General features: G+C 41.6%; 1 protein-coding gene and 1 pseudogene across 1 annotated transcript in view; one reads left to right on the forward strand and one right to left on the reverse strand.

Annotated features, from left to right (window-relative positions):
- Positions 1 to 20,551, reverse strand: part of LOC149972332 (uncharacterized) — a 180,095-nt pseudogene that overhangs the window by 157,667 nt on the left and 1,877 nt on the right.
- Positions 1 to 20,551, forward strand: part of LOC110503540 (glutamate receptor ionotropic, kainate 4-like) — a 433,335-nt gene that overhangs the window by 139,265 nt on the left and 273,519 nt on the right. The window lies entirely within an intron of this gene.

The raw sequence follows: 20,551 nt of genomic DNA on the forward strand, positions 1-20,551 counted from the left end.
AGGTTTATTCAAAGAGGACAAATCGTACGGGGAGATGGTCATTCTCCCCTGTCCTCAGTGATGCTCTCCAGTGATACTCTCCACAGAACAAAGGGACAGCATGTAGTTTTATAACCCAGCCCTGCCTGTGGTGTCACGCCCTGATCTGTTTCACCTGTCATTGTGCTTGTCTCCACCCCCCTCCAGGTGACGCCCATCTTCCCAATTATCCCGTGTGTAATTATACCTGTGTTTTCTGTCTGTTTGTTGCCAGTTTGTCTTGTTCATTCAAGCGTTCCAGTGGTTTTCCTGTCAGCTCCTTTTGTTTCCCAGCCTCTCTTCGCTAGTCTTCTCGGTTTTTGACCTTTGCCTGTCCTGACCCTGTACCCGCCTGACCCTGAGCCTGCCTGCCGTCCTGGACCTTTACTCCACCTCTGGATTACTGAACCCTGGCTGTCCCTGACCCTGAGCCTGCCTGCCGTCCTGTACCTCTGCCTTACCCTGGACCTGTCTTTGTCTTTCCCTGTTTGCTACAATAAACAGTGTTACTTCGGCAGTCTGCATCTGGGTCTTACCTTGATCCCTGATATGTGGTTGACCAATTAGAATTCCTTGCAGTAAAACTAGCCAATGGCCAAATAACAAGTATCCTATTTCAGAAGACATATTCCTCTCATGTCCCATTGCTCAATATTTCCTTATTGCAGAAAAAACAGTATTTCCATCGATCGTTAGTTCTAGCTCTCTCGACCTCTCGGCCTCTGTCTCTGAGTTGTTTTTATCTTCATATTCTTACACTCCCCTTATGACCATTTTAAAAATAAATATACTTTAAAATGTCTTTTTGAAAAAAAAAACATGAAAAAATAGACTATAAAAAAACATTAGCATTAAGCATAAAATCATTCACATTAAACACCTTGTATTTCTATAAAACACAAAGGGCATATTCTTCTTACAATAAGAAATAGATTTCAAACAAAGTTATATAAAATAAGTATTAACATGTGTAATGATGATGTCTCTTACGATTCCTACCACATCCTGTATTATAAGGAAACTCACACACACAAAAAAAAATTCTACAAGACAGTATTCTGTTGTATCCTATTGGCAAGGTAATCATTCACCAAGTCCTTTAAAAGTGACCAGCTCTTCCACACTGGTATTAAATTATGTTCTGACAGTCTGCCGGTAGTGAGGAATTCTTCTTGTATCATTTCAGGTACAGTCAACGGATATTGCTGCAGCTTCAGACTGTAGATTGTCATAACCTGTCACCAAGGAAGCAAAAAGAGAAAGTAACATGTCCTGGATTCAAAATAAATTGATATTTCACATAGATTTCCCTAAGTCAGCATAAAATGAATGTCTGCTTTTCTCAAATCTAACGTGCCTGGTAGTGACATTGTCCATTGTATTAAATGCCCAGCCTGCCTTCCTCATACACCCCCCCCCCCTCTCCACTATGCTTGAACCGTCTGTGTGTGTGTAAGAAAAACTCAGGGTTTTCCAACGAACTACTCTATAAACCCATCAGAGAGCTGATCCAAAACCAACTCACAACAATCATGTTCAAGTAACGTGGTATCTGGAGGATACATCAGAGTAGCTGGATTACATGGTGTCTTTTCAACTATACAGTGCCTTGCGAAAGTATTCAGCCCCCTTGAACTTTGCGACCTTTTGCCACATTTCAGGCTTCAAACATAAAGATATAAAACTGTATTTTTTGGTGAAGAATCAACAACAAGTGGGACACAATCATGAAGTGGAACGACATTTATTGGATATTTCAAACTTTTTTAACAAATCAAAAACTGAAAAATTGGGCGTGCAAAATTATTCAGCCCCTTTACTTTCAGTGCAGCAAACTCTCTCCAGAAGTTCAGTGAGGATCTCTGAATGATCCAATGTTGACCTAAATGACTAATGATGATAAATACAATCCACCTGTATGTAATCAAGTCTCCGTATAAATGCACCTGCACTGTGATAGTCTCAGAGGTCCGTTAAAAGCGCAGAGAGCATCATGAAGAACAAGGAACACACCAGGCAGGTCCGAAATACTGTTATGAAGAAGTTTAAAGCCGGATTTGGATACAAAAAGATTTCCCAAGCTTTAAACATCCCAAGGAGCACTGTGCAAGCGATAATATTGAAATGGAAGGAGTATCAGACCACTGCAAATCTACCAAGACCTGGCCGTCCCTCTAAACTTTCAGCTCATACAAGGAGAAGACTGATCAGAGATGCAGCCAAGAGGCCCATGATCACTCTGGATGAACTGCAGAGATCTACAACTGAGGTGGGAGACTCTGTCCATAGGACAACAATCAGTTGTATATTGCACAAATCTGGCCTTTATGGAAGAGTGGCAAGAATAAAGCCATTTCTTAAAGATATCCATAAAAAGTGTTGTTTAAAGTTTGCCACAAGCCACCTGGGAGACACACCAAACATGTGGAAGAAGGTGCTCTGGTCAGATGAAACCAAAATTGAACTTTTTGGCAACAATGCAAAACGTTATGTTTGGCGTAAAAGCAACACAGCTGAACACACCATCCCCACTGTCAAACATGGTGGTGGCAGCATCATGGTTTGGGCCTGCTTTTCTTCAGCAGGGACAGGGAAGATGGTTAAAATTGATGGGAAGATGGATGGAGCCAAATACAGGACCATTCTGGAAGAAAACCTGATGGAGTCTGCAAAAGACCTGAGACTGGGACGGAGATTTGTCTTCCAACAAGACAATGATCCAAAACATAAAGCAAAATCTACAATGGAATGGTTCAAAAATAAACATATCCAGGTGTTAGAATGGCCAAGTCAAAGTCCAGACCTGAATCCAATCGAGAATCTGTGGAAAGAACTGAAAACTGCTGTTCACAAATGCTCTCCATCCAACCTCACTGAGCTCGAGTTGTTTTGCAAGGATGAATGGGAAAAAATGTCAGTCTCTCGATGTGCAAAACTGATAGAGACATACCCCAAGCGACTTACAGCTGTAATCGCAGCAAAAGGTGGCGCTACAAAGTATTAACTTAAGGGGGCTGAATAATTTTGCACCGCCAATTTTTTAGTTTTTGATTTGTTAAAAAAGTTTGAGATATCCAATAAATGTCGTTCCACTTCATGATTGTGTCCCACTTGTTGTTGATTCTTCACAAAAAAATACAGTTTTATATCTTTATGTTTGAAGCCTGAAATGTGGCAAAAGGTCGCAAAGTTCAAGGGGGGCGAATACTTTCGCAAGGCACTGTACCCATGTCCCATAGATCTTTAATCACTACTTTAGTAGCGTTCATAGCTTCCTTGCTAATGGGGTATTGTTTTGTGCAAGGTGATCTGTCAATCACAATGGTTCCATATCCAAAGTTCCACACTCATTTTTCTTCGCAGTCCAAATAGCATGGTTCTGAACTGTAGATTCCTGCATCAATCTTCATTGGACCAATAGAAACTCATAATGGTTTTATATCTGTCTTCCCCCGCTCCTGTTGCTTTCATCATCTTGCACGTGTACTGAGGACATATATGTTTTGCATAAGATATGGGAAATACAGGGACTTCAGCACCTGTATGTATCTACTAAAAAATCTACTACAACGTTGGTAACCATCATGTTCACATACATTCCATCTGATTTCATATGTACACCAGCTGAGATGGGACGAAAGAGGGAGTCCATTAGTTTACCTCCACAGCATCCAGCAAACTCTGCTGCTGAGACGAAGAGAGCTTCTTACAATTCTGCATAAACATTGTTTCATTGGAGCGGTTGTCTTGATTCCATTTTCCCTTAGATGGACCCTGCTTCTGCTGGCCATTCCGCAGGAGAACACATTTTCTTTTCCCACATTCTCGTTGCCAGTGACCAGAAATCCTGCAATAATGACATACACCAGGTTTCTCTTTTGCTGAACGAATGATGTTATTGGTTTCTCTCGGAACCAGCCGGTTTATCACGTTGATTGATGACTCTGTCCAGTCGTGACAACCTGTCGATGATGTCGCCGTAGTTCTCTCCCAGTCATTAGTTGTGGAAACAATTTTTTTTTGCTAATCATCATGCATGGATGGCATCCGCTGATGAGTGATTGCCCCATTTTTGGAGGAATTGAGTGTATCTTCCTTGTCCGGTAAATTCAACAAACAGTTCTTTTGGTTTTTGAACACATTTGGTTATCTCTAACCCAATTGGTGGTTGCGTTGGTCAGACCCTTAAGGAAAACATGTATGGCTCTCCATCCATCGGCCACATCTTGCACTTCAACACCCACAGATCTATAAACCTTTCCTTCAAGTACACCAGGTTCACAGTTGTTCAAAACAAAGGCTAACAACTGTAACCCATCATAAGAAACTCTACAATCTACATCCTTATAACGCTTCAAATGGTCCCACGTTTTCATACCCACTTCTTGGGGATGTTTAAAAGTTGTCTACCATTTATCTAACTGTTTTGGAGATGCTGATTTATGTGTGATTACTGTCACCGGAGGTTTGTCTTTACTACCTTTTACAGCCTGTGTTCTGGATGGCCTAACTCATCGTTCATCACCTCTGTCAGTATCTGTTGACTCAAAGCCAGGCAGATCTGATCAGATGCTTGAAACCCAATCATCCTTGCGCAACTCAGCCTGAGGGTAATGAACAAATAGTCCTCCACGTGTTGTAGCCAAGTCTGTTTTTACGACCCTTGCCTGTAATTGTTGAATCTCTTCTTTCAAGGTTTTGATTTGTTCACCAAGAGCTTTCAAACTTTCTTTCTCTCTACAATGTCCTGTCATCCATTCTCCAGAAGGAATTTCTAATCTAGTTTTTTTACTTTGGCTAATACAGTTAAAGACCATCGTGTCTTTTTTATTGAACCTTTATTTAACTAGGAAAGTCAATTAAGAACAAATTCTTACTTACAATGACGGCCTAGGAACAGTACCTTGTCCAGGGGCAGAACCACAGATTTTTAGCTTGTCAGTTCGGGGATTTTTTTGTCAAGGAATTAGACATTCTCTGTATTTTTAAGCTTTTTGTGTATCAGACAGATTTCATATTCCATCTTTGTCAACAAGGATGTAATATTTCTTTATCTCTTGCCTACACTTCTCTACTTTGAAATGGTTCATCATATCACTAGACAGTGAATTTAAAATATTTTTCATGCTCACATCCAGAGGAGCTGTCCTGCCCTTTTCCAGAGTGGTTTTCTCACTTAACAATGGCATTATATTAACAATAAAGTTGTATAAAGTATATCTCTATGATTATATATTTATTTAACCCCAATATATATACATATATGTGTGTGTGTATATGTATATGTATGTATAAGGACTCAAACCTCTTCTAGAACACAAATTGTCTCTGTAGGACCTGGCTACCCATAAAACATGTTCACTTCAAAAAGCTTGTTGAAGACTTACATTAACCACACGTGTAAAAATTGCTACTCAACTAACAACTTGCTTCTATGCAAAAAGAAGGTTTCACAAAAATAAATTACTCTAACCTTTTAATAGAGGACTTGAACCCCTTTAGTAGAGAACAAAGACAATGGCCTCAAACCTTTTCATAGAGGTTACACATCCCAGATGTATAACCTCTACATCCCAGATACATATCACTCATTGCATGCACTTATTTTAACCTGATTTGGTTCTTTTAAAATGATATTGGTCTAGACTCACCCAGCAATTATGCCATCAATCAGGAGATTAAGAGTTGACTCCCATCTGAGTTGCGCTCAGCCTTCTCTCTTTCTTCTGGATCAACACACAGTTGATACGTTTTTCTTGTTGTTGTTGAGACCAATTCATCCTGGTTATGGCACCAAATGTTAGCAATTTATGTTATTCTTCAATAACACTAACTCCAAAGCAAATCAGGGCGGGAGGAAAATAGGTTTATTCAAAGAGGACAAATCATACGGGGAGATAGATGGTCATTCTCCCCTGTCCTCAGTGATTCTCTCCTGTGGTTCTCTCCTGTGATTCTCTCCACAGAACAAAGGGACAGCATGTAGTTTTATAACCCAGCCCTTGCCTGTGGTTGACCAATTAGAATTCCTTGCAATAAAACTATCAAATGGCCAAATAACAAGTGTCCTATTTCAGAATACATATTCCTCCCATGTCTCTGAACCATTGCTCAATATTTCCCTATTACAGAAAAAAACGCTATTTCCCATTGACCGTTAGTTCTAGTCCTCTTGACCTCTCGTCCTCTGTCTCTGCGTTGTGTATTTATCTTCGACATATTCTTACACGTCTCTTATATAGTGGGGATGGGGGGGGGATAATACAATAATATTGTTTCCCAACAGTTATTTTATACAAGCAACCATTCTGCAATGGCCTTGTGTTAGGGTGCAGACATATCAGGAGTCTATGAAAGGCATTACATCACAGTCCAACACAGAACATATCCCTTGAGATGTTACAACAGCTCACCCCAAATTCTGCCACCACAATACAAAAGGAATTTACTCATTTCCCACCCACAATCCTCAAGTAATGTTTTTTTTGTTGCAGTGCCATAAAATGTAGAATTACAAATAAAGTCAAAGGAACACGGACCTTAAATAAATACACGGAGAATGTAGATAACACCTTTCATTGCAAGGCTTCAATTAATCTGTCTGCAGGGCTTAGACCCCAGGCCTTCATGAATCATTTTCTTTATTGCATCGAAGCAGGAAATGTTTGGCTGTTCAGGTATTCATAATTGAACGCAGCACCCATGCTGTATACAGTATAAAAATAAATCTTACGGAGCAATCCCAGAAAAAGGATTGAATACTGAGAGACCATGAAAGACATTGATGGATAGCTTTTTTTCTATGGCCAGAACAGAGGTGATTCGAATCATAATGCTAGATGGATACCTTTACACATATAGTCTTAGCTTTTTTTCTACTGAGGAGAAATTAGATGTTGGTAGAGAGGTGTAGAACCCCAACACGCACACACTCACGTGCACACACACACACACAGTCACACACTCGCGAACACACACATGCCCTTGCACAAACCTTTAAATGATAGATGATTGCTTTTTGAGAAAAGGGAGGTATTGTGGAAATATGTTTGACCATTGCGGACATAACTATAGCAACAAGACGTGCATGTGCTTCTATGGCAACTAAGGTTCCATCCGAAAATGCTAGAGTTGTTGTGATGGATCTGAATTAACCCGTTATTAATTCAATAAGTGCAAAAAGGAGCCAACAGTATAATGATATAACCAGGTGATTTCATTTCCTGATTAATTTGTGAATGGTACTGTATACCACACACCAACAGCAAAGGCTATTACTGAAGTGTAGCTCCCTTGGAGGGCAGCCAACTCATTGGGTTTACTTGATAGCTACCTACACAAATAGCTAGCTAGAACAAAGTGTTAATAAGATATTCATTTAAAAAGATTAAAAGCAATACAAATAAGTTATCCAGATCACTGTTCTGTTTGGTGTGTGCTGGTGCCAACCTGGTTTTTACTCTCTGGGCAACATGACTTTGTTCTCATTCGCTGGACTCTTCCCATCTTTCCTATGGTGACCTTCACACTACAATGCGTGTGTGGCTAGCCAAGTCTGCTCATTTATCCCTGGATATACAGCCACATTCCTTTAGCAGATACAGATCAAGGGATTTAATGGCGAATATAAATCCGAAATGTTTTGAATATGACAATGCTTACACTTTATGCTGCCAAATGCTTTTAAAAAGAATAGCCAAGGCTAAAGTGCGTTCAGTATCGGAGACCCTGGATATTAGTGACCTCCAGGGATTGATGCACTGAGTAGAACTAAATATTGGAAAATTATTATTATTAAATTATTCGTTTGATATTCATTAAATATGTTTAGATGATTTTAGATGGTCTCTCATACTCCCAGACATCTCGAAGTGAAGAGCTGTGTCATGTCTTTGGCATCATTAAAGTGAAGACTGTTATTTTATCAAATCAATTCTCTGTAATTATTATTATTACGTGATTAAACTAATCATGTAAATGTTATTAACTAGGAAGTCGGGGCACCAAGGAAAATCTTCCGATTACAAAGTTATAATTTTCCTAATATGACTCTTCAGATATTTTAATATCTGATCAATTAGTCTTCTAATTAATTAATTAATTATTCTTTACCTCACATTAGTCTCATTCCAAAAGTCGTAAATTGTTGGTTATCTGCACGAACCCAGCCTTTACTATGAATCATCCATACATCAATTGTCTTAATCATTTATTTACTAACTAATTAAATAATCACAGAAATGCATAAACACACAAACAGTAGATATGGTTACAAGGAAATGATAGGGGAGGTTCCCTAGTCGGCTAAGCCGATATGACGGCTTGGGGGACAAAGGGAAGTGGGTGTGGATTGAGAAGGGCGGGAATTACAAGAGAGTCACTACACAGTTGATAATTATATTAATTGAAATGCTAATCCTTTGCACATGAACGCTCACTCAATAATTGCAATCAATATATTTTCACGCTCAGTGTGTCATCGTGATCTCTGTTGGAATCGTTCGTCTTTCTGTGGGAAAGTTCAACCAAGCGTCTCTCTGCTTCCCTGGAGTCTTTCGAGTACCATTTAGAAATGTTCTTATAGAATATATGTTTCGGCGGTTGTCGGTTTTCGCATGTCAGGTTGACATCATTTCTAGCTGCAGGCTAGTAATTAGTATCGAAGATTTGTTCTTATTTTTTGGGATCGATAGTCTCAGAGTTGAACCATTTCACCCGTGTAGCCAATGCTCCATGTGGTATGGTTAGGAATTAAACAACCATTACAACCTTTAACTTATACTGAGGTTTTTGTGGTCTCTACTCAACCTTTGCCCCCTCAGCTGACTGAGGTACGCGTGGTCTGAAGAGGATTTCTTCAGGTGGGGTTTTTATTCGTAACAGTAGAAAAAGGCTGTCCCATGAGCCAGCCTCATGTCGGTGCTCATGGGGGCGGGCCAATGACTTAGTTAAACATTAAAGGGAATACAATTCTCTCACATTAATGTTTCAACATCACCTTACATCATTTCAGAAATAGTTTTATATTTACTCATTCATTTTATTCAATAATTAGACGCAAACCTCATAACGGAGGCACCTGTATAAACAGAGTTATGGTAATGTGGCTGTATTGTCTTTCATGAGGTCACAAACATGAAACGAAATGGACCGGGTAGTAGCTGGCTTCTCCACCTACCGTTTACACATTCTCCAAAACATGGATATTGTTCAGTTCTCAAGTTCTGTGATGTAGAAGAAGTTCCTTTGTTCTCTCTATGTGTCTCTTTCTGCATGGCCAGGAGGAGAGAGTCTCCTCCAGGAATTTATGACCTGAGATAACAGAACCTGGGTGTAGGAGAGGAGGAAGACACTCGCTATACCCACAGAGGGCCACGTCATGACAGCTGCAATTGAATGATAAGGAATTAATAATAATGAATGAAATCCACAAATAAAGCTGATGTGCAGTCAACAAGGTAAACTGTGAATGTTTACAAACATTCACTCACAGATTAAGACTTAAATTGCAGAATGTTCACTTACAGTATGCTATAAATGTCTTAAAACGTAGTAGTAGCCTAATGTAGATCCATTCACTGCCATTGTAGTAATTTAGAAAATAAGCTAAGGAACGTTCATTGAAGCACTGAAGGAAACCATTTCCTGTGAATGAGTTTGCCTAGTTGAACTCATGTCAGTCCTCTCTTTTATCTGCTGTGGATCCAACATTTTACATTTTTTTGTCTTTTCTTCTCACTATCTGTTTCTATGAAAGGCTGACATCGATTTAGATGAACCTTTTTCAAATGATTAGTTAATTGCATAATTCAAGCTCATTTCTGTTTGACACTTAAATTGCTAGATTCAGCATTGTGTAGTCAAGCAGTCTGGCATTTCTGCCATGATACATCTTTGTATTGACTTCCTGTATGTGCTTGGCAAATTGGTTGACTGCCCATGAAATGTTTAGTTAATAACTAGCATTTCCGTAAGGAAAGGCTAGTCTTAGTCATTACTTTTTAAAGGATTTGATATAACACTTAAAGCCTGCATGTACAGTATAAGGCTTCCTAAATCATAAACATTTAAAAGCATTTCTAATGTCTTATAAGGCTCATGCAAGCTCAGGACAAGTCTTACAATGTATAATAGCTGCATCATAATGCATTATACCTGCATACTTACATGAAGTGTTATTGGCTTTGCTGTAATACACCCGTCTCCCAGTAGTATTATGGAGTGCCCGTCTCTGCTTAAGGAGTCAAAACTGGCGCTCACTCCATGGGTGATGCAGTTTGTTGAAATGTTGACAAGCAGTCAGCCAAGTTGTCTGCTGTGGAAATCAATCAAACTAAGAGCGTTGAAAATACCATCTTGTTGATGGTTTGTGTAACCTCTATTGCTCATTGTACTTGCTCACATATGAATACCTTCATAGTTGGCAATATCCAATCTTGTTTACTGCTCCATGCATTTAGGTGTTTTGGTTTTGACAGAAAGTGTATGGGAAATACTATGTTGGTATGCTAGATAACTGGCCATGTCAGTGGCCTTGTGGTTAGAGTGTCTGGCCGGAGATTACAAGGTTGGGAGTTTGAGCCCTGGCAGAGTCAAACCAAAAACTGCAAAAATGGGACCCGATGTGTGTCTGTTTGGCACTCAGCATTTTTATTTAATTGTTTTATTTTGTTCACCTTTATTCAACCAAGTAGACCAGTATACTTATTTTCCACCATAATTTGCAAATAAATTCATTAAAAATCCTTCAATGTGATTTTCTGGATTTCTTTTCTCATTTTGTCTGTCATAGTTGAAGTGTACCTATGATGAAAATTACAGGCCTCTCTCATCTTTTTAAGTGGGAGAACTTGCACAATTGGTGGCTGACTAAATACTTTTTTGCCCCACTGTAGGTCTGTAACAGTTTGGGTCTAGAGTGTCTCCCCCTTTAAAGAGGGGGATGACCGCGGTAGCTTTCCAATGTTAGGGGATCTCAGACGATACGAAAGAGGGGTTGAACAGGCTAGTAATAGGGGTTGCAACAATTGCGGAGGATAATTTTAGAAAGAGAGGGTCCAGATTGTCTAGCCCGGCTGATTTGTAGGCGTCCAGATTTTGCAGCTCTTTCAGAACATCAGCTATCTGGATTTGGGTGAAGGAGAAATGGGGAGGCTTGGGCAAGTTGCTGTGGGGGGTGCAGGGCTGTTGACCGGGGTAGGGATAGCCAGGTGAAAAGCATGGCCAGCCGTACAAAAATGCTTATTGAAATTCTCAATTATCATGGATTTATTGGTGGTGACAGTGTTTCCTAGCCTCAGTGCAGTAGGCAGCTGTGAGGAGGTGCTCTTATTCTTCATGGACTTTAGTGTCCCAGAACTTTTTTGAGTTTGTGCTACAGGATGTACATTTCTGTTTGAAAAAGCTAGCCTTTGCTTTCCTAACTGCCTGTGTATATTGGTTCCTAACTTCCCTGAAAAGTTGCATATCGTGGGGGCTATTCGATGCTAATGCAGTACGCAACAGGATGTTTTTGTGCTGGTCAAGGGCAGTCAGGTCTGGAGTGAACCAAGGGCTATATCTGTTCCTGGTTCAACATTATTTTTGAACGGGGCATGCTTATTTAAGACTTTTTTAGTATCCATCCAGGAAACCCGGGCCAGGTCGATTAGAAAGGCCTGCTGGCTGAAGTGTTTTAGGGAGTGTTTGACAGTGATGAGGGGTGGTCATTTGACCGCAGACCCATTACGGACGCAGGCAATGAGGCAGTGATCGCTGAGATCCTGGTTGAAGACAGCAGAGGGCAGGTTGGTTAGGACGATATCTATGAGGGTGCCTGTGTTTACTGATTTGGTGTTGTCCCTGGTAGGTTCATTGATAATTTGTGTGAGATTGAGGGCATCTAGTTTAGATTGTAGGATGACCGGGGTGTTAAGCATGTCCCAGTTTAGGTCACCTAACAGCACGAGCTCTGAAGATAGATGGGGGGCAATCAATTCACAAATTGTTTGGGCACAGACCTGGATAGCAAGACAGAACTCTGCAGGCTATCTCTGCAGTGGATTGCAACTCCTCCCCCTTTGGCAGTTCTATCTTGTCGGAAAATGTTGTGGTTAGTGATGGAAATTTCAAGGTTTTTGGTGGCCTTCCTAACCCAGGATTCAGACATGGCTAGGACATCCGTGTTGGCAGAGTGTGCTAAAGCAGTGAATAAAACAAACTTAGGGAGGAGGCTTCTAATGTTAACATGCATGATATGCATGAGAGTGCCTGGTGAATGGGAGTGGAGCTAGGCACTGCAGGGCTAGGATAAGGGAACGGCTAAAGGCTATAAGAACTGGTCGTCTTGTACGTTCGGAACAGAGAGTAAAAGGTGCAGGTTTCTGGATGCGGTAGAATAGATTCAAGGCATAATGTACAGACAAAGGTATGGTAGGATGTGAATACAGTGGAGGTAAACCTAGGCATTGAGTGACAATGAGAGAGCTATTGTCTCTAGTGACACCATGTAAACCAGGTGAGGTCACCGCATGTGTGGGAGGTGGAACAAAAGGGTTAGCTAAGGCATATTGAGCAGGGCTGGAGTTTCTACAGTAAAATAAGACAATAAGCACTAACCAAAACAGCAATGGACAAGGCATATTGACATTAGGGAGAGGCATGCGTAGCCGAGTGATCATGGGGTCTAGTGAGTAGCTAGGCGGGCTGGAGACACGGTGATTCAGACAGCTAGTGGGCCGGGGCTAGCAGAAGGGCCTTAGGGGGACGTTGCGACGGAAGTCTGTTGTAGCCCCCTCGTGCGGTTACGTCAGCAGACCAGTCGTGATGGATGGGCAGGGCTCTGCAAAATAGGTATTGTAGCGCAAGAAAATTGGCTGATGGACCTCTTCAGCTAACAGTCCGATATGCTCTAGACAGCTAGCGAGCCGCGCCTAGTAGTCTAGCAGATGGGCATTCAGGGGACGTCGCGACGGAGGAGCCTGTTGAAAACCCCCTCGAGCGGATTACGTCGGCAGTCCAGTTGTGATGGATCGGCGGGGCTCTGTTTCGGCAGTAAAAGGGGTCCAGGCCAATTGGAAAAATAAGTATTGTAGCCCAAGGAGTGGCTGATGGACCTCTTCAGCTAGCCGGGAGATGGGCCTAGCATAGACTAGCTCCAGGCTAATTGGTACTTGCTTTGGGACAGAGACTTAGCCAGGAGTAGCCTCTCGGATAGCAGCTAGCTAGCTGCGATGAACCAGGTGAAAAGGTTCAGAGCTTGCGGTAGGAATCCGGAGATGTGGAGAAAAAGAAGTCCGATATGCTCTGGGTTGAATTGCGCTGTGAAGACTGGCAGGAGTTAGCTGACTACTTGCTAGTAGCTAGTTAGCTGGCTAGCTTCTGTTGGGGGTTCCGGTTCTAAAGTAAAGAAAATACCAGATCCATACCACATTGGGTGAGGCGGGTTGCATGAGAGTATGTTGAAGTTGAGGTAAAAAAAAAAATATATATATATATATACAGTGCCTTGCGAAAGTATTCGGCCCCCTTGAACTTTGCGACCTTTTGCCACATTTCAGGCTTCAAACATAAAGATATAAAACTGTATTTTTTTGTGAAGAATCAACAACAAGTGGGACACAATCATGAAGTGGAACAACATTTATTGGATATTTCAAACTTTTTTAACAAATCAAAAACGGAAAAATTGGGCGTGCAAAATTATTCAGCACCCTTAAGTTATTACTTTGTAGCGCCACCTTTTGCTGCGATTACAGCTGTAAGTCGCTTGGGGTATGTCTCTATCAGTTTTGCACATCGAGAGACTGACATTTTTTCCCATTCCTCCTTGCAAAACAGCTCGAGCTCAGTGAGGTTGGATGGAGAGCATTTGTGAACAGCAGTTTTCAGTTCTTTCCACAGATTCTCAATTGGATTCAGGTCTGGACTTTGACTTGGCCATTCTAACACCTGGATATGTTTATTTTTGAACCATTCCATTGTAGATGTTGCTTTATGTTTTGGATCATTGTCTTGTTGGAAGACAAATCTCCGTCCCAGTCTCAGGTCTTTTGCAGACTCCATCAGGTTTTCTTCCAGAATGGTCCTGTATTTGGCTCCATCCATCTTCCCATCAATTTTAACCATCTTCCCTGTCCCTGCTGAAGAAAAGCAGGCCCAAACCATGATGCTGCCACCACCATGTTTGACAGTGGGGGTGGTGTGTTCATGGTGATGAGCTGTGTTGCTTTTACGCCAAACATAACGTTTTGCATTGTTGCCAAAAAGTTTAATTTTGTTTTCATCTGACCAGAGCACCTTCTTCCACATGTTTGGTGTGTCTCCCAGGTGGCTTGTGGCAAACTTTAAACGACACTTTTTATGGATATCTTTAAGAAATGTCTTTCTTCTTGCCACTCTTCCATAAAGGCCAGATTTGTGCAATATACGACTGATTGTTGTCCTATGGACAGAGTCTCCCACCTCAGCTGTAGATCTCTGCAGTTCATCCAGAGTGATCATGGGCCTCTTGGCTGCATCTCTGATCAGTCTTCTCCTTGTATGAGCTGAAAGTTTAGAGGGACGGCCAGGTCTTGGTAGATTTGCAGTGGTCTGATACTCCTTCCATTTCAATATTATCGCTTGCACAGTGCTCCTTGGGATGTTTAAAGCTTGGGAAATCTTTTTGTATCCAAATCCGGCTTTAAACTTCTTCACAACAGTATCTCGGACCTGCCTGGTGTGTTCCTTGTTCTTCATGATGCTCTCTGCGCTTTTAACGGACCTCTGAGACTATCACAGTGCAGGTGCATTTATACGGAGACTTGATTACACACAGGTGGATTGTATTTATCATCATTAGTCATTTAGGTCAACATTGGATCATTCAGAGATCCTCACTGAACTTCTGGAGAGAGTTTGCTGCACTGAAAGTAAAGGGGCTGAATAATTTTGCACGCCCAATTTTTCAGTTTTTGAATTGTTAAAAAAGTTTGAAATATCCAATAAATGTCGTTCCACTTCATGATTGTGTCCCACTTGTTGTTGATTCTTCACAAAAAAATACAGTTTTATATCTTTATGTTTGAAGCCTGGAATGTGGCAAAAGGTCGCAAAGTTCAAGGGGGCCGAATACTTTCGCAAGGCACTGTATATATATATATATATATATATATATATATATATATATATATATATATTTTTTTTTTTCTTCGCAATGATTTCGGATATATTTAAAAAAATATTTTTTATATATATATACGACAAGATGAAGACCAAGACGCCTGACTGCTACGCCAGCTTGAGTAGATATATTGGAGGTAAGGCTAGACTGGCATCTTTTCCAGGGGGTGTACTTTTTTTTTTTTTTTTTTTTTTATTTTACCTTTATTTAACCAGGCAAGTCAGTTAAGAACAAATTCTTATTTTCAATGACGGCCTGGGAACAGTGGGTTAACTGCCTGTTCAGGGGCAGAACGACAGATTTGTACCTTGTCAGCTCGGGGGTTTGAACTCACAACCTTCCGGTTACTAGTCCAACGCTCTAACCACTAGGCTACCCTGCCGCCCTTGTACATCAAGCTGCCTCAAACTACAGAAACAGGACACTGGATACTGCTTTGATGAGCCTTTCCGGCTTGCGCAAGGCTACTTATGCTAGAAAGCTACACAATTGTTCCAATTTGGCTGATGTACACTCAGTGTGTAGTTTATTAGGTACACCACCCCATTCACAAGAATAGCTCTCTCCTACAGACAGTGAGTCGTGGCTTGCTATATAAAACAGGCATCTAGGCATTCATTTATTGTTATTGCTATTGAACATTAGAATGGGCGAAACAAGTGACCTAAGCAACTTTGAGCGTAGTATGATTGTCGGTGTAAGCTGCACGAGTCCATGGCCCCATACTGCCTGGTTTCAACAGGACAGACTGGTGTAATGGTGTGGGGAATGTTTTCTTGGCACACGTTAGGTCCTTTAATACCAGTTGACCAACGTTTGAACGCCACACCTTGTAGAATCCATCCCCCAACGAATTCAGGTTGTTCTGGAAGCAAAGGGCTGGTGCGACCCGGTACTAAATACAGTATATTGTGCTGAAAGTAGCAACCAACTTCAGTGATTAGTAGTTGGTTTACAGTACAGATGGATTTCAGAAGTCTATCTAAAATCTGTCCGGCTATCACGTATAACTGTACAACATAGAGAATCTCAGGGCAGTGTCCCCTTCTGTTTCTCTAGACTATATTTCCATTAGATAGAAAAATGTGGTCACATAATAATCAGGTTTAAGTAACATTTCCAAAGCGGCTGTCCGTCTTCTTTCCCCATTTGAATTAATGGCAGATGAACTCATAATCAGAATCTGTTCGATTGTGTGCCCCCACATGGTTCTTTGAAATGAAAGAATATTATTTATTCATGTTTATTCACTGTGTTATCATAGCTGTTATTAAAGATATGTGAAGGCTATATCATCCCTGGCTAGAATTGGATGAGTATCTTTTGAATGTGCTGATTCCATTGTTTTTTTAAAGAGGGAAGAAACCCTGATATAACCCAGAAAGTGCCGCAGCTGCAATTTTTTGCCATTTGGACAGAATGAAAGAATATTCAGAGGGAACAGCCGCCTTTTCCCTAACAGCCCACTGATTTTCATATTGACTCAATTCTGACTTACTGAGCAGAGATTGTGTGTGTGTGTGTGGTTGTTGTATCTCTTTTTTCTCTCTCTCGGTCTCTCTCGCTCTCGCTGTTTTCTGCCTATCAAACCGTACTTTAAATGGATCATTTCCCAAACATTAAAGTCATCCTACAAGGACCACAGGGCCCCCTATCAGTGGGCTCTTCAGGGCTCAACAGCCATCTTGACAGAATATCAGACATTTCATTACTCTTGACTTAGCTCTGTCCTCCATTGGCAGATCAGCACGCTTCTTTTCAGTTTGTCAAAGCAACTGACAAATGTAATACACACGGAGAACGTTGTCAAAGATATCCTGCAAAATAACCATGTCCCCTAAGTATGAGTCTGCAGTCAAATGCCGCTTGCCAGTGTTGTACTGTATGTCCACACACGATCCTATACTGTATCACAGCACAGCTCTCTGTTCATATAACAATACACTGCCAGGGCTATCTGACATATCTGCTGTGTTTTTGTTTGCCATAGTAGTTGCATACGCTCTGATATCCTACCGTACAGTACGTGTGCTACTGTATGACTGTGATATTCACATCAACCCTGTGTAGAGGGAAAATATCACCCAGGGAAAGTATCACTGTCAGAACCTATATAAGATTGTCCAACTCTGTCCCCAACAGTGATGTGAGAACCTTTTCTATCCTGAAGCAGGGAAATCGTTGGCAGGGAATTGCCATGTCAAGCTGTACCTATTTTGCTCCTGCGCAAGCTACAAGAAAGGAATTCTCAAATGCTGCCAAGCAGGAGCGTTCCCCGGGCGCCCCTCGTGTGTGTAGTCCCCTCCTGGGAGCAAGACAAAGGGAAGACCCCCAGGGAGTGCGTGGGGAAGGGATTCCAATATTTACTCAGACGCAGTAGAAAACCCATCATTCCCAACAATCAGAATGTCAAAGTGGAAGTGATGTAAGTGGTTTGCACGCGGGTGCCTTTTGGTGGGAGACCAGTGAGAGTAAATCAGCAGCTCCGCTTGCTCTCAATTAATATGTAAAGGCTGATAATAATGCACAGTGAATTATGGGTTAAATGAAGCTAAAAGATGGTGTCTTTCTCGTCACTTACTCAGCCCTTTATCGCTCCATCCCCGTCTCGCTATACCTGATCTCTTCTTCTTTACCCTCTCCTCTTTATTTCTCCTCTCCTCTTTTTTTCACTCTCCTGCCCTCTTCAGTACATTAGTCATGTCACTGCACAGAATAAGTGTCCTTCTCTCCTTGTCTTGGAAGGCTGTAGTGTGTGCCGGGCTAGTGACGTAACCCCTGAACTAATCCCCCTATTATCAAGACCTTCAATAGCTGACTCAGGTGGGCTTTGTGTTGGGCTGGGACAAAATACTGCACACACCACGCCCACCCAAGTACCAGACGTGAAGAATGCTAGTAGTAGCTGGTAAATGTTTCGGACTGTTTTAATCCCAATGGTTCCTTGTCAGACTTTCACATTTAATCAATGGCTGTCGTGTTATATCATCAGAATTGCTTATTAGCAACATACGTGTCTGGAGTTAAAATTCCTTTCTTTGCCCCCTGATTCCAAATGTTTGATATTCCTCCCTGCACTCAATTACATGTAAACCAAGATGCCCTGGGCCTAGAGCACCGCCCTAGATCTGCAGCCAGCAAATCAAATTACAATGTCATTACTTATTCCAGTCACTTGAGTGTCCTGACTGTCTGTGACCTACTGTTGTGACTAAATAGATTCATACAAGATACATTACTACGCCATCACTATTGTCATCATGTGATTCCAGTGTAACAGATTTAACCATCTCAGTCTCTGGAAGGGTTTCATTCTACCAACACTACGCTGATCATCGTAACACGGCTATGTGGGATTTAAAAGACAGAGCCTCACACCGCTTAACTCAGCCACCCTTGGGCTTCTTCACATGATTCAACGTGGGATCATGGGATGTGTCGGTCATACATGGAGGGAGGGAGGGTGGGAGCAGTACTGCTATTGTGCAGTGTCACACAATAAAGAAGCTGGAAGCAGGCAGGCAGGCTGGTGTATAGCTGCTCGCTGTAGGTGGCTGACAGCACAACTCTGCCTCAGCCTGCCTGTTCTGCCTCTGTGTGCTGGGCGATGATGTTTGTCAGGAAGGGACTGATCAAAGGCAGGGCAGGAGGCCATATTACAGCTCACGCATTCTCTGAAGCAGTGCACACTGACCCCCTCTGCTTCTATTGATTTCTATCCCTCCCTTCTCTCTTGCTGCAGCAGAGGCCTGCCTGCAATAAACCCCTTTCTATTTTCATTGCTGGTGCAGCATTTGAGTAGTTTGAAAAGTCCACACATGCCTCCAGGACATTATACTATACAATAACGCAAAGGAATGTTGTAGTGTGTAGGGTATAGCCCATTGTGTGTGTTGTTAGGCTGTTTTTCCTCCACCGTGCCTGCTGATGTCGATCCTCCCTTTTTTGTTGTTGTTGCTGTTGTTTGAAAAGTCTTGACATGGAGCATATATTAGCGTCATGCCATCATTACCTGTCTTTGGCTGTCTTCCTTTTCCTAACATGACAACAGTGTGTCTCTACGTGTGTCATCTCTGATTGGCTCTTTGTTCTCAAAGGACGAGACGAGATATTGTAAATTCCCCCTCATATGAATTACCTGGGGATGTTCTTATTGCATCATCTGTACAAACAATGTCGCTGTGCATTCCCCATTCCTCTAATCTTCTTTTTTTTATTTGCTTGTTTGTTTCCACTGTTTGTGGGTTTTGTCGTTATGAATCTGCGTCGTTGTGTAACTTAATGCAGTATTTTGTCCCAAATGGCACCTTATTTCCTATACAGTGCACTATTTGAGCTAGGCATATAGGGCACCCTATTCCCTATAGTGGACTACTTTTGATCAGGGCCTCCTATTCCCTATATAGTGCACCCCTATTGACCAGAGTCCTATGAGGCCTGCTCAAAAGTAGTGCACTGTATCGGGAATAGGTTGCCATTTGGAACACACACGGTGTCTTCATATAACATTTGCTGAATGCCAGGTGGGATGGCTGTTATGACTGTTATTAATTGTGGACAGTGACTTATGGACATTCAGGGAGGGGACAACTTTGTCACACATGTCCATCAGTGTCACCATGACATGATGAGGCGGTGGGCCCGTTCTGCATGCATCCACTGTCACCTCACAGCAAGTTGTGTTCTTGTAATTTATTCCAAACCACTGACAAACATTAGGCCAACAGGTGGTGGCCAATATTTGAAATGAACATGATTAATATTTTCTCTCTTCATCTCGCTTCCTGTTTATCTATTTAATCAGTCTCTGTGTAATGTGGGAACTGTATGGGGTGAAGCCTCGCGGTCTCGCCACTCAAATGACCCTACAGGGGAGGGGTCTCGTATAATCCATTTGTCAAATATAATTGGTGTCAATCAAATAAAAAATAATTGACCCAGATAATAATTGACTGGTGTTGGGGAAATAGGACATGTCCTTTTTGTTATTCTTTAGAGGAGATTTGATCAAATTCATGATGACTGCAACACTGGAAAAATATTTTACTGAAAACCAGGGCAGGATTTCTGTGAGCTGTGTTTAGATTGTTATGAGACAAGTGTTTATGGTTTTTAACATTTATTCTGATTCTGATTGTAGAGCATGCAAAGCATAACCAAATAATGTACACATTGTACTTAGTTGGAACCTGTGAAAGCTGATCTGATCTGTTTCACCTGTCTTTGTGATTGTCTCCACCCCCCTCCACATGTCGCCCATCTTCCCCGTTATCCCCTGTGTATTTAGACTTGTGTTCTCTGTGTGTCTGTTGCCAGTTCGTCTTGTTTGTTCAAACCTACCAGCGTTTTTTTGTCTCAGTTCCTGCTGTTTCCAGTTTCTATCCCTCCTGG

The sequence above is a fragment of the Oncorhynchus mykiss genome, chromosome 24, assembly GCF_057628025.1.
Source record: "Oncorhynchus mykiss isolate SJ-2025 chromosome 24, ASM5762802v1, whole genome shotgun sequence".
Lineage (NCBI taxonomy): Eukaryota > Metazoa > Chordata > Actinopteri > Salmoniformes > Salmonidae > Oncorhynchus > Oncorhynchus mykiss.